This window comes from Otolemur garnettii, unplaced genomic scaffold (genome assembly GCF_000181295.1).
Source record: "Otolemur garnettii isolate 467f Iridium unplaced genomic scaffold, OtoGar3 scaffold00284, whole genome shotgun sequence".
NCBI classification, from domain to species: Eukaryota; Metazoa; Chordata; class Mammalia; order Primates; family Galagidae; genus Otolemur; species Otolemur garnettii.
The window spans coordinates 681366-697646 of NW_003852679.1; the positions used below are offsets into that span (position 1 = coordinate 681366).

Genomic DNA, 16281 nt, shown 5'->3' on the forward strand with positions numbered 1-16281 from the left:
CCATTGCATCATGCACATTAGGTGATGTTGCCCCCTAAACCCTCCTTCCTTCCACCACCCCTATCCTCTCCCCTCTTTCTCCTTTTCCCTTCAATTTTCTGGGTTATAGTTATGTTTTACCATTTGTATGAATGCGTAGGTGATTATATATTGATTTCATAGTAGTATTGACTACATTGTATATGTTTTTTTACATTCTTGAGATACTTTACTAAGAAGAATATGGTCCAGCTCCATCCAGGTAAACATAAAAGATATTAAGTCACCATCTTTTTATGTCTGCATAGTATTTTGGTAATTATGAATTGGGCTGCAAGGAACATTCTGGTGCAAATATCTTTGTTCTATAATGAACAAAGATAATGATCATCTGGGTAAATATCTAGTAGAGGAATTGCAGAATGAAATGGTAGTTCTACCTTATTTCCTTGAGTATTTTCCAAACTTCTTTCCCAAAAGGCCGTATTAGCTTGTATTCCCACTGGCAGTGTAGAAGTGTTTCCTTCTCTCCACATCCATGCCACCATCTGTAGTTTTGGGATTTTGTTATGTGAGCTAGTCTTACTGGAGTTAGATGATATCTCAGAGTTTTGATTTGTATTTCTCTGATGATTAAAGATGATGTCATCTTTTTCATGTGTATATAGGCCATGGATCTATATTCTTCAGAAAAGTTTCTGTTCAAGTCTCTTACACACATAGAAAAGGGGTTATTTGTCTTTTATTTTATTGATTAGTTCAAGTTCAAGTTCTCTGTGGATTCTAGTTATCAGACCTTTGTCAGAAGCATAACCTGCAAAAATTGTCAACCATTCTGAAGGTTGTCTGTTTGCTTTACTTACAGTGCTCTTGGATGTGCAAAAGCTTTTTAGTTTGATCAGATCCCAGCAATGAATTTTTGGTGTTGCTTCAATAGCCTGGGTGGTCCTCTTCATAAAATACTCTCCAGGCTGATTGCCTCAAGTGTTTTCCCTGCACTCTCTTCTAGTATTTTTATAATTTAATTATCTTAAATTAAAAATATTTTATTCAGTGAGAATCAATTTTTTGTTAATGGTGAAAGGTGGGTGTTCAGTTTCAGTCTTCTACAGGTCACCAGCCAGTTCACCCAGCTCCCCCACAGAAAGTTTTTGATAGCTCATCGAAGTTCAAATGACAATAAGTAGCTGGGTTCATCTCTTGATTCTCTATTCTGTTCCATACATCTACCTCCCTGTTTTTGGACCAGTACCATGCTGTTTTGATCACTATAAATTTATAGTATAGCCTGAAGTCTGGTAACGTGATACCTCCTGATTTGTTCTCATTTCTGAGTAATGTCTTGGCTATTCAAGGTTTTTTGTGATTCCATATAGAATTAAACACTATTCTTTCAAGCTCTGTAAAGTATGGCAATGGTGCTTTCATAGGGATTGCATTAAATCTGTAGATTCTTTAGGTAGTATGGACATTTTAACAATGTAGATTATTCCTAGCCATGAGCATGGTATGTATTTTTGATTTGTTAACATCTTCAGCTATTTCTTTACTCAGAGTTGCATAGTTCTCTTTATAGAGATCTTGCACATCCTTTGTTGGGTAAATTCCCAGATATTTCAACTTCTTTGGCACTACTGTAAAAGTAATAGAGTCCTTGACTATATTTTCAGCTTGACTATTGTTGGCATATATAAAAGCTACTGATTTGTAAGTACTGGTTTTGTATCTTGAGATGCTGTATTCCTTGATCACTTCTAAGAGTTTTATAATTGAGTCCCTGGGCTTTTCCAGGTATGGGAACATATCACCTACTAAGAGTAAGTTTGATCTCCTCTGGTCTTATTTGGATACACTTGATCACCTCTTGCCTAATCGTGATGGCTAAGGTTTCCATTACTATGTTGATAGTACTGGAGACAATGGACATTCTTGCCTAGTTCCAGATCTGAGTGGAAATGTTATCCATTTTACTCCATTCAGTATGATATTGGCTGTGGGTTTGTTGTAGATGGCCTCTATCAGTTTAAGAAATGGCCCTTCTATGCCTGTTTTTCTTAAGTGTTCTGATCATGAAAGGATGCTGGGTATTATAAAAAGCTTTTTCTGCATCAATTGAGAGAATCATATGGTCTTTATTTTTTATTTTATTTATGTGATGTGTTATATTTATAGATTTTCATATGTTGAACCAACCTTGTAGCCCTGGAATAAAAACAACTTGATCATGGTGCATAATTTTGTTGATGTGTTGTTGAATTATGTTTGCTAAGATTTTATTGAATATTTTTGCATTGATATTAATTAATGATATTGGTCTATAATTTTCTTTCTTTGTTGCATTCTTTCCTGGTTTGGGGATCACAGTGATATTTGCTTCATAGAATGTGTTGGGGAGGATGCCTACCTTTTCTATGCTTTGGAAAAGGTTGTATAATGTAGATACTAGTTCCTCTTTAAAGGCTTGGTAGAATTCTGATAAGAAACCATCTGGTCCTGGTCTTTTTTTTGGGGGGGATGTAGGGGGACTTCGTATTGTTGATGCTATTTTAGTGATTGATATAGGTCTATTCAAGATTTCTAATTCTTTCTGGTTGAGTCTAGGAAGGTGGCATGCTTCCAGGTATTGGTTCATTTCCCTCAGATTTTCATATTTCTGGGAATAGAGTTTTTTGGTAGTAATCATTGAGGATTTTTTTAATTTCTGAGGTGTCTGTTGTTATTTCTCCTTTATCATTTCTAAGAGATGATATTAGAGATTTTATTTTTCTGTTTCTGGTTAGGGTTGCCAAAGGTTTATCAATTTTATTAATCTTTTTAAAAAAACAATTTTTTTGGTTGATCTTCTGAATGATACTTTATCCTTTAATTTTATTTAATTCCCCTCTACTTTTAACTATTTTATTTCTTCTGCTGAGTTTGGGGTTGGAATGTTCTTTCTTTTCCAGTTGCTTGAGATGATCTATTAAGTTTTTGGCTTCCTCTCTTTCGGCTTTCTTAATGGCAGCTTCCAATGCCAGAAATTCCCCCCTTAGGACAGCCTTTACAGTATCCCACATATTTTGATAATTTGTGTCTTCGTTATCATTTTGTTTCAAAAATTTGGTGATTTTCTTCTTAATCGTTGACCCAGTTATAATCCAGCCTAAGATTATCTAGTTTCCATGATTTTGTTTGGGTATGAAGATTCCTATTGCTGTTGAATTCAAGTTTATTCCATGGTGATCTGAGAAATACAAGGAGTAATTTCTATTCTTTTAAATTTGCTGAGTTTAGACCTGTGTCCTAAGATATGATAAATTTGGGAAGATGGTCTGTGGGCTGATAAGAATAATGTGTATTCAGTTTTATCAGGATGAAATGTTCTGTAGAGGTCTGTTAAGTTCTTTTTTTTCTAGGGTTAGGTTTATTAAGAAATATTAAGTCTAATATTTCTGTTTAGTTTCTTCTTGGAGAATCTATACAAGACAGTGAAAGGGGTGTTAAAATCTCCAACTATTATAGTGCAAGAATATATCAAGTTGTTCATCTCTATTAGGGTTTGCTTTATTAATTGAGGAAAGAGTTCTGGTCGGGTGCATAAATGTTAATTATCAAAATCTCTTCATTTTGGATGTTTCCCTTGACAAATATGGAGTGACTATCCTCATCTTTATTTTTGTTGGTTTAAAACCAATGGTATCTGCAAACAAAATTGCATCCCCTGCTTTTTTTGTTTGTTTGTTTGTTTCCATTTGCCTGTATTATACAAGTCCATTCCACTCTGAGTCAATTTTTATCCTTTAAGGTAAGATGAAATTCTTGTATTCAGCAGAAATCTGGTCTGATTTTATGTATCCCATTAGCCAACCTATGTCTCTTTAGAGGACAATTTAAACCATTCACATTAATTGAGAGAATTTATAAGCCTGGTAGTGTTTTATGTGCCATGTTTTTCAAAAGTCCAGTGCATGTTTTAAATACTTTCATCTCTGTGGAAGTTGGTCTGTTCAAAAATTTCTGAGTGAGGTTGCATCTGTGGTTCAAAGGAGTAAGGTGCCGGCCCCATACACCAGAGGTGGCAGTTTCAAACCCAACCCCAGCCAAAAACTGAAAAAAAAAAAAAATTCGGAGTGAGTTTACTTTGGTGGTAGAGCACTGTGCTGGTCATTGTGGAGGCTGGTTCAGAGAATATCCTGGAGAGTTGGTTTAGTTATGGCAAATTTCTTCAACATGTGTATGTCATTAAAGTATTTTATTTCACCATCACAAATGAAACTCAGTTTAGCTGGAGACAGGATCCTGGGCTGAAAGTTGTTATGTTTTAGGAGATTGAAGGTCAATGACTCTCCTCTTCTTATTTGACATGTTTTAGCTGAGAGATCTGCAGTTATTCTGATATTTATTCCTTTGTAGTTAATGCTTTTCTTACATCTGACTACTTGCAGAATTTTCTCCTTCATCTTAACTTTGGCAAAATTAATCTAAATGTGTTTAAGAGATGCTTTATTTGAATTGAGTCTTGCTGGTGTTCTGAAACATTTTACTATCTGAATTTCTATATCTCTTGCAAAGCTCGAGAGATTCTCCTCCATAATCTCTTGGAGTAGTGCGTCTAGTACCTTTAGGACCATCCTCTTCTTCAGGAATTCCTGTAAGACAAATGTTTGATCTTTTGGAGTGATCCTACAACTCTCTCAGGGAATAATAATGAGTTTTTGCTCTCCAATTGTCTGCCTTTTTGAGTATTTGGGAATGTTAAAAAGCTTTTTCTTCAATTTCAGAGATCCTTTCTTCTGCCTGGTCAACTCTGTTACTGAGGGATTGTACTGTGTTTCGGAGCTCCTTGAATAATGTTTTAATTTCCTTGAGTTCTGCTATCTCTTTTGTCATTATGTCAATATTTTTAGTGACTTTGTTCTTGAATTCATTAATTTATTGAGAAAACTTTAGAACCTACTCTTTGGATTTCAGTTTCTAACTTTTCTTCCATTCTATTCATCTTCTTTGCTATCCATATTCTGAATTCAATTTCTGACATTTCAGTCATTTTTTCTATGCATTGCATCTTCAGTTGTATCTCCTTTGTCATTTCTTGGGGGGGGGTGGAGGGTGATCTACTCTGGTTAACTATGTTTCTAGAGTTCTTTCATTGATTGTGCCCCATGTTTATTTTCACTGTTTGGTTATTAGAACTGATAAGGTGAGATTGTATTGGGGTTCCCAGGTAGTAGAGTTAATCAGCCCCTTACCAAACTGCTAGGCTTTGTAATTGTGGCTTATCCCTTACAACCTTACAAAGGCCCCTTTCAAAGTTTTGGCCAGAGACTCTGAGGACCTACTTGATGAGCTAGTGCAAGCTTACTCTGTTTTGAAATCAGCCAACATCTACCCTATCCTAAGAAGCCACAGTATTAGGTTTAAATATTGGCTGTGGTGAGATACAGACAATTATAGCCCTACCATCCTATTCTTTTCCATTATAGAACTTCTAAGGTGAACCTCAGAGTGTCCCCAGGTGGACAGCCTGAGATGCAAGTTCCAATTAAATTGTCTTGGGAAGTACTAACCCTGCTTAACAGAGAGGGATCCAAAGGTTTCCAAGAGCTTAATTGGAGCCAGGGGTCCATGCTACCTCCGACAAGAGTCAGTCCACATTCCTGTCAATTTATCTGCTTGTGGGCCCAGTTGGAGCAGGAACCATGCCCCTGACCATTGGTCTCAGTCCACACCCAGCCAGCCTCTGCTCACCAGCCCAGTTGGAGTCAGGGAACCACACCCCAACCTGCCAGTCTCAGTCCAAATCCAGCCACCCTCTGGTGGTGGGCTCTCTTGGTGTCAAGGGACCACACCCCATTCCAGCATTCTCAGTTCACACCCATAAATCCTCTGCTGGTGGGCTCTGTTGGAGTCAGGGGACCATACCCCCACCCACAAGTCTTGGTCCACACCAGGCAAGCCTCTGCTCACTGGTCCAGTTGGAGCCAGGGACTAGCCCCAACCATAGAACTCACTGGGCAACCACCCTCCTGCTTACAGACACCATCAGAGCTGGGGGTTCTGCACTCCTTCTTGCAAGACACAGCCCAAATATTGGCCAGGCAAAGTCATAAGAAGGGGACTCCTCCTCCTCCACCAAGTGTCTCTTCCCATGCCCTCTTTCTTCCTCACTAGTCACAGGTTCCATGCTGATGATTGGAGGTCCATACTATGCCAAGAACTCTCTGGAAAAGACCAAACACTCTGTGCTCTGCAGGGGGCAGAACCTGAGATGCCATGAGAGCTGGGAAGGGTGAACTGGGGGTTTGGAATGGCGGGGGGGATATTTGTTACATTTAATGCCCAGGAGAATGGTGTCTAGGTTCATAAGTGGGACCTCCATGGAGAAAGAGACCCGGAGTATAGTGACTCTCTCCAATGACTTAAAATGAAAGAGGTCTTTTGTTCCCTGCCTGCTCACAGAGAGCCTGAGGCAGGCCTTCCACATGAGGGAGGGGTCTCCCATCCTCTATAGTCTTTCTACCTGTAATTTGTTTTCTTGAATGTTCTTCCTTGGAGTCACAGCTTGCCAAACTTCTTTCTTGGCTCTTCTCCCCATCTTTGATTTCATAGAGTCCATTTCTGTCCATTTTCCCCCCTCTGGTCAGAAGCCTCTGCTGAGAATTGCTACTAGTCAGCCATCTTACCAGAATTCCCTTAACTTCTTTTTATTTATAATTGGTGGTATACATTTTAATTACTACAATATGATTTTAAAATTCAAAAATTAGAATTTCTTCTGGTTAAAGGAACTCTTGCTTTGCTCTCTCTCTCTTTTTTTTTTTTTATTAGAATTTTTGCTATAGATATTTAGACTTGTTTTCTCTCAATTGAGAATCTAAGCCTGCTTGTTAGGCCTGGATCTGGTCTGCTATAATTTGTGTACACCAGGAACAAAAAAGGATCAAATAATACACCACACACACACACACACACACATACACAGTCAGAACAACCTAAGTAATGAATGATAGGTACCAGAATAGACTTGAAGGGAAGGGCCTGAAAAAAGGAAAGGGGACCAATTCAGGGATTAGAAAGGATTTATTAGGACAGAGAAAGAGAAAGATCAGAGTGGAGTCTTGCCAAAACTCAGCTCACTCTCACACAGTTTCAAGAGGCTTTTGTTAGTATAGTTGGAATACAGGTGAGAGGTGTTATCTTTTATCTGCAAAGTGGGTGATGCTATGTCAGGGACTCATCTTAGAATTACAGCCTTCTGAAAAAGTGCTAATCTTGCATCAGAACCTTATCTCTACTGTCACCCAAGACCAGGGTAGGAGATTCTGATGTTTCTCAGGATCTCTGGCTTGAAGCATACCAAGAGTGTGTGGATAGTGTTGCTATTACCATGCCATTTGGTCTCTAACCTGCTTCCTATCATAGAATGTCCTCCCAAGATTGTTGTACTCTTATTAGGGTTGTGAGGATTCCTTCCCCATAATGAGATCACTTAAGAAAATCAGAAAAAGAACCAAGTATTTAGTTTCACAGTGTTACTTCCCAACCCAGTCCCTTGTCCATTAAGAACCAAAATACTGAGGCAGCAAGTATTACAGCACAGAAAAAATTTTATTTTGCAAGGCACCAGGCAAGGATATGGGAGTAATTTCTCAAATCAATCTCTCCAAAAATTTTGGAGAGAAGACATGGCATTTAAAGATAGTTTGGTGGGCAAAGGGCTAGAGAAATGGGTATGCTGATTGGCAGGGGATGAGGGTTGGGATGTAGAAATTATCTTCTTGGTTTGTAGGTTTCCTGAGTAGGGGTTTTCAGGGTTGTTGTTTGGTACCTATGTTTATTCATAGGTATGATTAACATCAGTAGGTCTCCAGGATATAGGGTTTGAAAATCACCTCAAATACTAGTCTTAAAATTTATAATGTTATCTATAGAAGCAGTTGTGAGGAGTCCCAAATCTCGTGCCTGTCAGGGAGGGCAGTGCCATTAAGTACTAACCAATTATAGCAGCTAGGAAATTAAGGAACAATGGCTGGTTAATTTCTGGCTATGTTTATACTTTTATAGGAATTAGTTTTTGATTATTATTTATACCTTGTGGCTCCACATTATTTTAATATGGATGATTTCACCTGTAGTTGACAAGATCTTTCATTATAATCAAAATAACTCTTTTATTTGTTGATTAAACTATTCCCTTTATACTTCCTCCATTTTTCTAAAAATGTGGCCCTCCAATAAGACATGGTACTAAAACATAGAGTTTAAGGCTTATTTATTTTTATTTTCTTTAAATTTTTTTGAGAAAACTAAAGATTTTCAAACTAAGAGCATTGAAAATTAGTTTACTAATATGACACATTTTAATAAAAATAAAATAACTTGCATGTAAATAAAATAATTTTGAAATTAAAAATAAGATGAAAATGTAAATGAATAATATACTTATCTCAGATTTTATGGAGATTGAAGAATAAAAATAATTATATTATCACAAAAGAATACAATGGTTCTGGCAATATTGTAACATAATATGTCATCTCTTCAAAGGTCATTTAAAATAAACTGAAAAACATTACTGTAAATATAGAAGTGTAAATACGTTAATTCAATAATTTTATTATTAATAAATTACAAAAAATTACATAATGTAGGTATGCAGTGGTCTTTGTCCCTGATTCCTGGCAGATAACTTCTAATAAAACACTTGGAATTTCCTGAATATTGTGAAGTTATCTATGTTATTCAAATAAACTCCTTTCAATTGCACCTTAATTTATACAATTTACTTAAGGTGGGACCCCTAGCTGGTCTCAGAATAAGGCTGGTCATAGAAGGACTAAGTGATTAGAGAGGTGGAATAATTAACCTTACCCACTGAACTTTTGGAAGGATGGATGTAGGGTTTGAAACTGGGCTATATAAAAATACTTGAACAAAGAGATTCAGAGATTTTCAAGATTATGAATATGACACCTTACTGGAAGGGTAGCATGCCTAGAGAAAGGTTGGACACTCTTCCCCCTCCTCTAATACTTTATCTTCTGTATCTCATCCATTTAAGAGTTCTTGTGTTGTACTCTTTATAATAAACTGGTGTACATAAGGACTTTTCTGAGTTCTGTGAGCTATGTTTACTATTTGTTACCTTGTGGAGAGGCTATGGGAACCCTCAGTTTATATCTGGGCTGAGACTTTCTTTTGGCATCTGTGGTGTGGGTAGTCAGTTTTTTTTTTTTTTTTCTGTGAAGGAATACCTGAAGCTGGGCAACTTACAAAGACAAGAGATTTATCTAGCTCATGGTTCTTCAGACCATACAAGAAATGTGACACCAGTATCTGCTTCTGGTGAGGACCTCAAGCTCCTTTCACTCATGACCAAAGATGAAGGGGAGCTGTTATGTATAGAGATTTTGTGGAAAGAAGGGGAAGTAAGGGGGAGAGGGAGGAGCCTTCCTTTTTTTTTAAACAAGCAACTCAAATGGGAACTAATAGAGTGTGAAGAGAACTCACTCATTACCCAAGGGCAGCACCAAACCATTTGCAAGAGATACACTTCCACGACCTAAATCCCTCCTATTAGACCCTATTGCCAACATGGGGGAATCAATTGCAACATGAGGTTTGGAGGGCTAAATATCAGACTATAGCATGACACTACCTCCAGATACACAGTGTTATAATTGAATTTATTTGTTTTATGCCAAGTTGATATTAGAGAAGTAATTGATGTTAGAAAAAACCCTCCCTGAATATGCATCATATATGCTCATACACGTACACTTGTTGGTGTATATGTATTTGTGGCTATGCAAAAAATTATAAAACAAAACATATGACCAAAAATTTTGAAAGCTTGTCACCTAATGTGTGATGAAATAAGCAGTAAGTAAATGAATATGCAGATATTGCCTTTGTCTTACCAATTGGGCATTGAAAATGATACATGATATTGAGAATTATATCTTATTATATTCCCAAGAGATGTATAAATAAGCACATATTTTATGGAAAGTGATTTAGAAATTTGTAGGGAGTCAAATATATTATTATTTACTTTTATCTATTTCTAATATAATAATGTTAATTTTTAGAAATTAAGCAATATACATTGGCATAGAACAATTATGAGATAGAGAAAAAGATCAACACACACTAAATGCCAATTTGCTGTGGTAGGTCAGATGTGTTACAGTATATTGAAAATGGAATACAACATTTCCTCTAAAGTGATATTCCCTAAGAATTTTTAATGACATGCAAGCATTTCCAGCCTTCAACTAGAGGGATTTCCAAGTTTGTGGTATTCTTTTGGAAAAGAATTTCAGGATGCACCAAGTGATATATTTTTATAAAATGTGAAAGTTGACTCTCAAGGAGGAAAATGGGAAAACTCAAAAGGGGCAACTGTGCTGGGCAGAAGTTGTTTTAGATCTTTTGTAGTCTTATTGAGGGAGGAATATTCAAGGCCAGAGTATTGGCTTTTACTATGAATTTGTTACTAATTCTTAGAAGTGAATCCCCTCCCATTTTTATATTTTATATGATTTTTTTAATGTCATGATGATTTCAAGGGTGGAGGAATTTTAAAATCACCATGTAAACAATATCGTAATTAACCAAGGTTGATGCAAGGTGGCAAAGTAGCTGGCAAGCCAGTGGAAACCAGTTAAACCCAGTTCTTGTTAGGGGCTACAGTTAACATATGCTTAAGAGTTGTTTCGTTTAACACTTGTATCTGACATTTCAGCCCCTGAATCTGGTCTTATCCCTGTCTCTTAGTCTCCTACACTAACAGAAGTATATTTGTAAAAATATGTTAAGTGAAAAACCGTGGGAAAATCTGTGTGAGTCTAGTTTCAGTCTTTTACATGTAGTTATCCAGTTCTCCCAACATCATTTATTGAATAGGGATTCTTTTACCCAGTGTTTATTCTTATTTGGTTTATCAAAGATCAGGTGGCTGTAAGATGTTAGTTTCATCTTATGATTTTCTATTTGGTTGCAAATGTCAAAGTCTCTATTTTGTGCCAATATTGTGCTGTTTTGTTCACTGTGGCCTTATAGTATAATCTAATACCTGGTAGGAAGATCCCCCCCAGATTTCTTTTCATTACTAAGATTTGCCTTGGCTATATGGGGTTTTAGTAGTTTCATACAAAATGAAGATTATTTTTTCTAAGTCTTGAAAGTATTATGGTAGCATTTTAATGGGGATTACAATGAATGTGTAGATTGCTTAAGGTAGTAAGACATTTAAAAAATGTTGATTCTTCCCATACCTGAGTGTGGTTTGTTAATATGTTCTGCTATTTCTTTCCTTAGGGTTTCATAATTTTCTTTGTAGAGGTCCTTCACTTCTTCCATTAGGTGTATTCCTAGGTATTTCATTTTCTTTGAACCTAATGTGAAGGGAATTATTTCCTCAATTAGCTTTTCATCTTGGCTCTTATTGGCATATACAAAGGCTACAGATTTGTGGACGTTGATTTTATATCCTGAGACATTACTATATTTTTTGATCACTTCCAAGAGTCTTGTGGTTGAGTCTTTGGGGTTCTCTAAGTACAAGATCTCATATCATCAGCTAAGACTGAGAGTTTGACCTCCTAGGTCATCATTTGGAAGTCCTTTATTTCCTTCTCTTAGCTGATTGTATTGGCTAGAAAGTCCAGCAATATGTTGATTAGTAGTGGTAATAGAAGACAACCTTATCTGGTTCCAGTTCTAAGTGGAAAATTTTTCAGTTTTACTCCATTCAGTATAATATTAGCTGTGGGTTAATCATATATGTCATCAATCAGTTTAAGAAACATGCCACATGTGCCTATATTTTTAAGTGTTCTATTTAGAAAAGGATGCTGAATTTTGTCAAATGCTTTCTGCATCTATTGAGAGGATCATATGGTCTCTGTATTTGCTTCTGTTGATATGGTTAATTATGTTTATGGATGTGCATATGTTAAAACAGCCTTCATCCCTAAGATAAAACCTACCTGATCGTGATGAATGAACTTTTTAATTTATTTTTATTAAATCTTAGCTGTGTACATTAATGCAATCATGGAGTACTGTGTGGTGTTTTCATATACAGTTTGAAATATTTTCATCAAACTGGTTAACTTAGCCTTCATGTCATTTTCTTAGTTATTGTGTTAAGACATTTATATTCTACTTTTAGAAAGATTCACTTGTTCCCTTGTGAGATAAACCATAGAGGTGATCCCTTCAATCACCCTCCCTCAACCCATCCACACTCTTCCCTTCCCCTCCCCCTTCCCTCCCGTCCCCCTATACTTTTTGGCTATAATTAGGTTATAGATGAATGAATTTTTTAATGTGTAGCTGTAATCTATTGGCTAGGATTTTATTGAGAATTTTTGCATTTATATTAATGAAATTGGTCTGAAGTTCTTAGGGTGATTTTGCTATATAGAACATGTTGGAGAAGATTCTTTCCTTCTCATTCTTTTGGAATAATTTCTGTAGTGTGGGTATAACCTCTTCTTTGAAGGTCTGACAGATTTCTGGTGTGAAGCCATCCAGACCAGGACATTTTTCTGTTGGGAGGTTTTTTTTAGACAGAGTGTTACTATGTCACCCTTGGTAGAGTTCCGTGATGTCACAGCAATCTCCAACTCCTGGGCTCAGGTGATTCTTTCGCCTCAGCCTCCCGATAGCTGGGACTACAGGCACCCACCACAATGCCTGGCTATTTTTTGCTGCAGGTTGGCTGGGGCCGGGTTCAAACCCCTACCCTCGGCATATGGGGCCTGCACCCTACTCATTGAACCAGAGGCACTCCCTGGGGGTTTTGTTGTTATTTGTTTGTTTGGTTTTAATCTCAGTTCTTGAAATTGGTCTATTCAAGAAGTCTATCTTCTTGTTTAAGTCTAGACACAGGGTTTGATTCAAGGTACTGATCCATTTACCCCACATTGTCAAATTTCTGGGCATAGAGTTTCTTGTAGTACTCAGAGATGATCTCTTGTAATTCTGTGGCATCTGTTGTTATTTTCTATTTATCACTTCCAATTGAGATTATTAGACATTTCACTTTTTGGTTTCTAGTTAATTTGGCCAAAAGTTTATCAATTATATTTTTTTCAAAAAACCTCACCTTTTTGAATTGTTAATTTTCTGAATGATTCTTTTGTTTTCAATTTCTTTAACCTTTGTTTTAATTTGGTTATTTTTTTTTCTTCTGCTGGGTTTGAAATTAGATTGTTCTTGTTCTTCCAGTTCCACCAGATGGTTCATGAGTTTGTTGATATACTGTCATTCTGTTTTTCAAAGGTAGGTGTCTACATTTACCACTTAAGAATGCTTTTGTTGTGTCCCACAGGTTTTGGTAACTTGTGTCTTCAGTGTTGTGATATTTGAGACATTTAACAATTTCTTCTTTTATCTCTTTCTGTAACCAGCTATCATTCAGCATAAGGTTGTTTAATTTCCACATTTTTGTGTGGGGATGAACGTTTTTGTTTTGAGTTGAGTTCCATCTTTATTGCCTGTGGTCTGAGGAGATAAAAGGTATAGTTTTCTTTGCTGAGGTTTGATTTGATCTTAGGATGTGATCTATTTTGGATTATGCTCCATGTGGTGATGAGAAAAAATTGTATTCTTTACCTTCCAGATGGTGTATTCTTTTATGTCTATTAATCTCATTTGTTCTAGGGTCACATTTAAGTACTTTGCATTTTTGTTTAGTTTCTGTTTAGAGGATCTCTCCAGTTCTGTCAGAGAGGTGTTAAAGTTCCTGGATGTAATGAGACTTTATGTTATGGGATATTGTATTACTCAGACTCATCAAAGTCTATTCCGTAAATCTGGGAGCATTTAAGTTGGGTGCATAAATATTTAAAATTGAAATGTTTTCTTGTTGTACTGTTCCCTTGTCCAGTATAATTTGTCCATCTATGTCATTCTTAATTTTGTATGCTTGTATCGGAAAATAAGTTTGCAACCCTTCTTTTCTTCTGATTTCCATTTGCTTGATACACTGTTTTCCATCCCTTAACCCCAAGTCTTGATTTGTCCTTCAAGACTAGGTGTGTTTCCTGGAGACAATATATGGATGGCTTGTGTTTTTTATCCCATCTGTCATCCTGTGCTTCTTCAGTGGTGAATTCAAGACATTAACATTTACTGAGACGATTGATATCTTATTTTGTGAAAGTCATTTATTAGTTTTATCCTTTGCAGCGTTATGGAACCTTAAGTTTGACCTTTAGTTTCTGGGTGTTTAGATTTCGAATGGTTCATTGTGATGGTCAGTGTTGGAAATAGGTCTAAGTATTTCCTGTTGAGCTAGAGTTGTTGTGAATTTCCTCAGTGTTTGTATGTCCTCAAAAGATTTAGTTTCTGTATCAATTTTGAAGCTTAATTTAGCAAAATACAGAATTCTAAGGTAAAAATTATTTTGCTTAAGAATGTTGAAAGTGGATGACCATTGTTTTCTGGCTTAAAAAGTTTCATTTGGGAAATATGTAGTCACCCTGGTGTATTTGCACCTGTAGGTAAGTTGGTGCTTACTCCTGGATGCTTGAAGATTTTTTTCTTTCATCTTTATTTTGGACAGTTTCATTACAATGTATCTTTGAGAAACTCTGTTTGAGTTGAGATAAACCAGTTTTTCAATACCCACCTGAAAGAAGTGTGTCAGGATCTTTAGTAAAAATTAGGAAGTTTTCATTTTTGATAGTCTTCAGCAGGGCTTCCATTCTTTGAGGACAATCTTCTTCTCTTTCAGATATCCCTATTTTCATATGTTGGAAAGCTTCATGGAGTCTTGTAGTTATCTAAGCAACTGTTGTGTTTTCTCTCCTTTCTTCCTCTTTGACAACCTGGACTAACTCAAAAATGTCATCCTCTAGCTCTGAGGTTCTTTCTTCTCCATAGTCTAACCTACTTTTGATACTTTCCACTCCATCTTTACATTCCCTGATCATCTCCTTCATTTCCTTAAGCTTCACCATATCCTTTGTATATTCTACATATTTCACTTCTGAGTTTTGGTTCCATCTTTCCATTTTCTCACCCATTCCTTTTATTGTCTTTATCATCCATATTTTAAATTCACTTTCTGTCAAATCCATGAATTCTTTGTAGGTGGAGATTCTGCAGTGGCTGCTTCATGGTCTCTTGGGGGAATTGCTCTGTTTTGATTTTTCATGTTGCCCTAATTTTTCTGTTAGTTCTCTCATGTGTTCTTTATTCTTGTTCACCTCCTTAGCTTCTTTTTCCTTCTCACTTTCTCCTTTGCTTCAAATTACCTTGTCTCAGAGCTTAGTTGAAAAGGAAGAGAAGGGCAAAGTGAAAGGTGGAGAAAGAAGAAGAAAGGAAAGAAACAAGAAAAAAGAAAGAAAAAAGAAAAGAAAGAATAGAATTGAAGCATTGGAGAAAATGAAGACAGAAAGAGAGAATTAGAGTGGTAGAAGAAGGTATTAGGTGTTGATTGGCATGGTATTAAGCCATGCTTGGGTTGCTCAAAATCAGGAGCTCCTTATCAGCCTGAACAAAGCCAAACTCTTTTGCTGCCAAAAATAGGAAGAGAAAGAAAAGTGCAATAATAATAATGGAAAAATCAATAAAAATGAAAAAGAAACAAACTATTCTACTTGTGGACTTTCCAACACTGTCTTCCCAGGGACAAAGGTAGTAGGACTCCCTAGACCATGATCACTTGTCTGCCTTGAGCTAAACTATTGCTGTCAAACTACTGTTGTCACCTCCCCAAACTACCTCTGTCACCTCCCCATCTTTTTCATTGTTTCCTTTTTTGCTGAGTGCCACCCTAGCACTAAGCTAAGTCTTGGATGGTGGCATGCTTTCAAGTATTGGTCTATTTTTTTTCATATTTTCTTATTTCTGAGAATAAATTTTCATGTAATATTCATTAAGGAGTTTTGAATTTCTAAAGGGTTTGTTGTTATTTTCTCTTTACCATTTCTGATTGATGAAATTAGAGATTTTACTCTTTTTTTCCTGGTTAAGTTGGCCAAAGGTTTATCTATTTTATTGACTTTTTAAAAAACCAACTTTTTGTTTTATTGATCTGTTGTTTAATCCTTTTGTTTTGAATTCAATTTAATTCTGCTCTAATTTTGGTTATTTATTTTCTTCTCCTGGGTTTGGAATTGGAATGTTTTTCTTTTTCCATGCTTGAGATGTCTTCATTAAGTTGTTAACTTCCTCCCTTTCCATTCTTTTGAACAAGGCTTGCAGTGCTATAAATTTCCCTCTTAGGACTGCCTTAGAAGTATTCCAGAGGTTCTGATAATTCATGTATTCATTATCATTTTGTTTCAAAAATTTGGTAATTTC

General features: G+C 36.2%; 1 protein-coding gene across 1 annotated transcript in view; it reads left to right on the forward strand.

The window, feature by feature from the left end:
* LOC100955521 (A disintegrin and metallopeptidase domain 3-like) overlaps nucleotides 1–16281 on the forward strand; it is a 172367-nt gene that overhangs the window by 110257 nt on the left and 45829 nt on the right. The window lies entirely within an intron of this gene.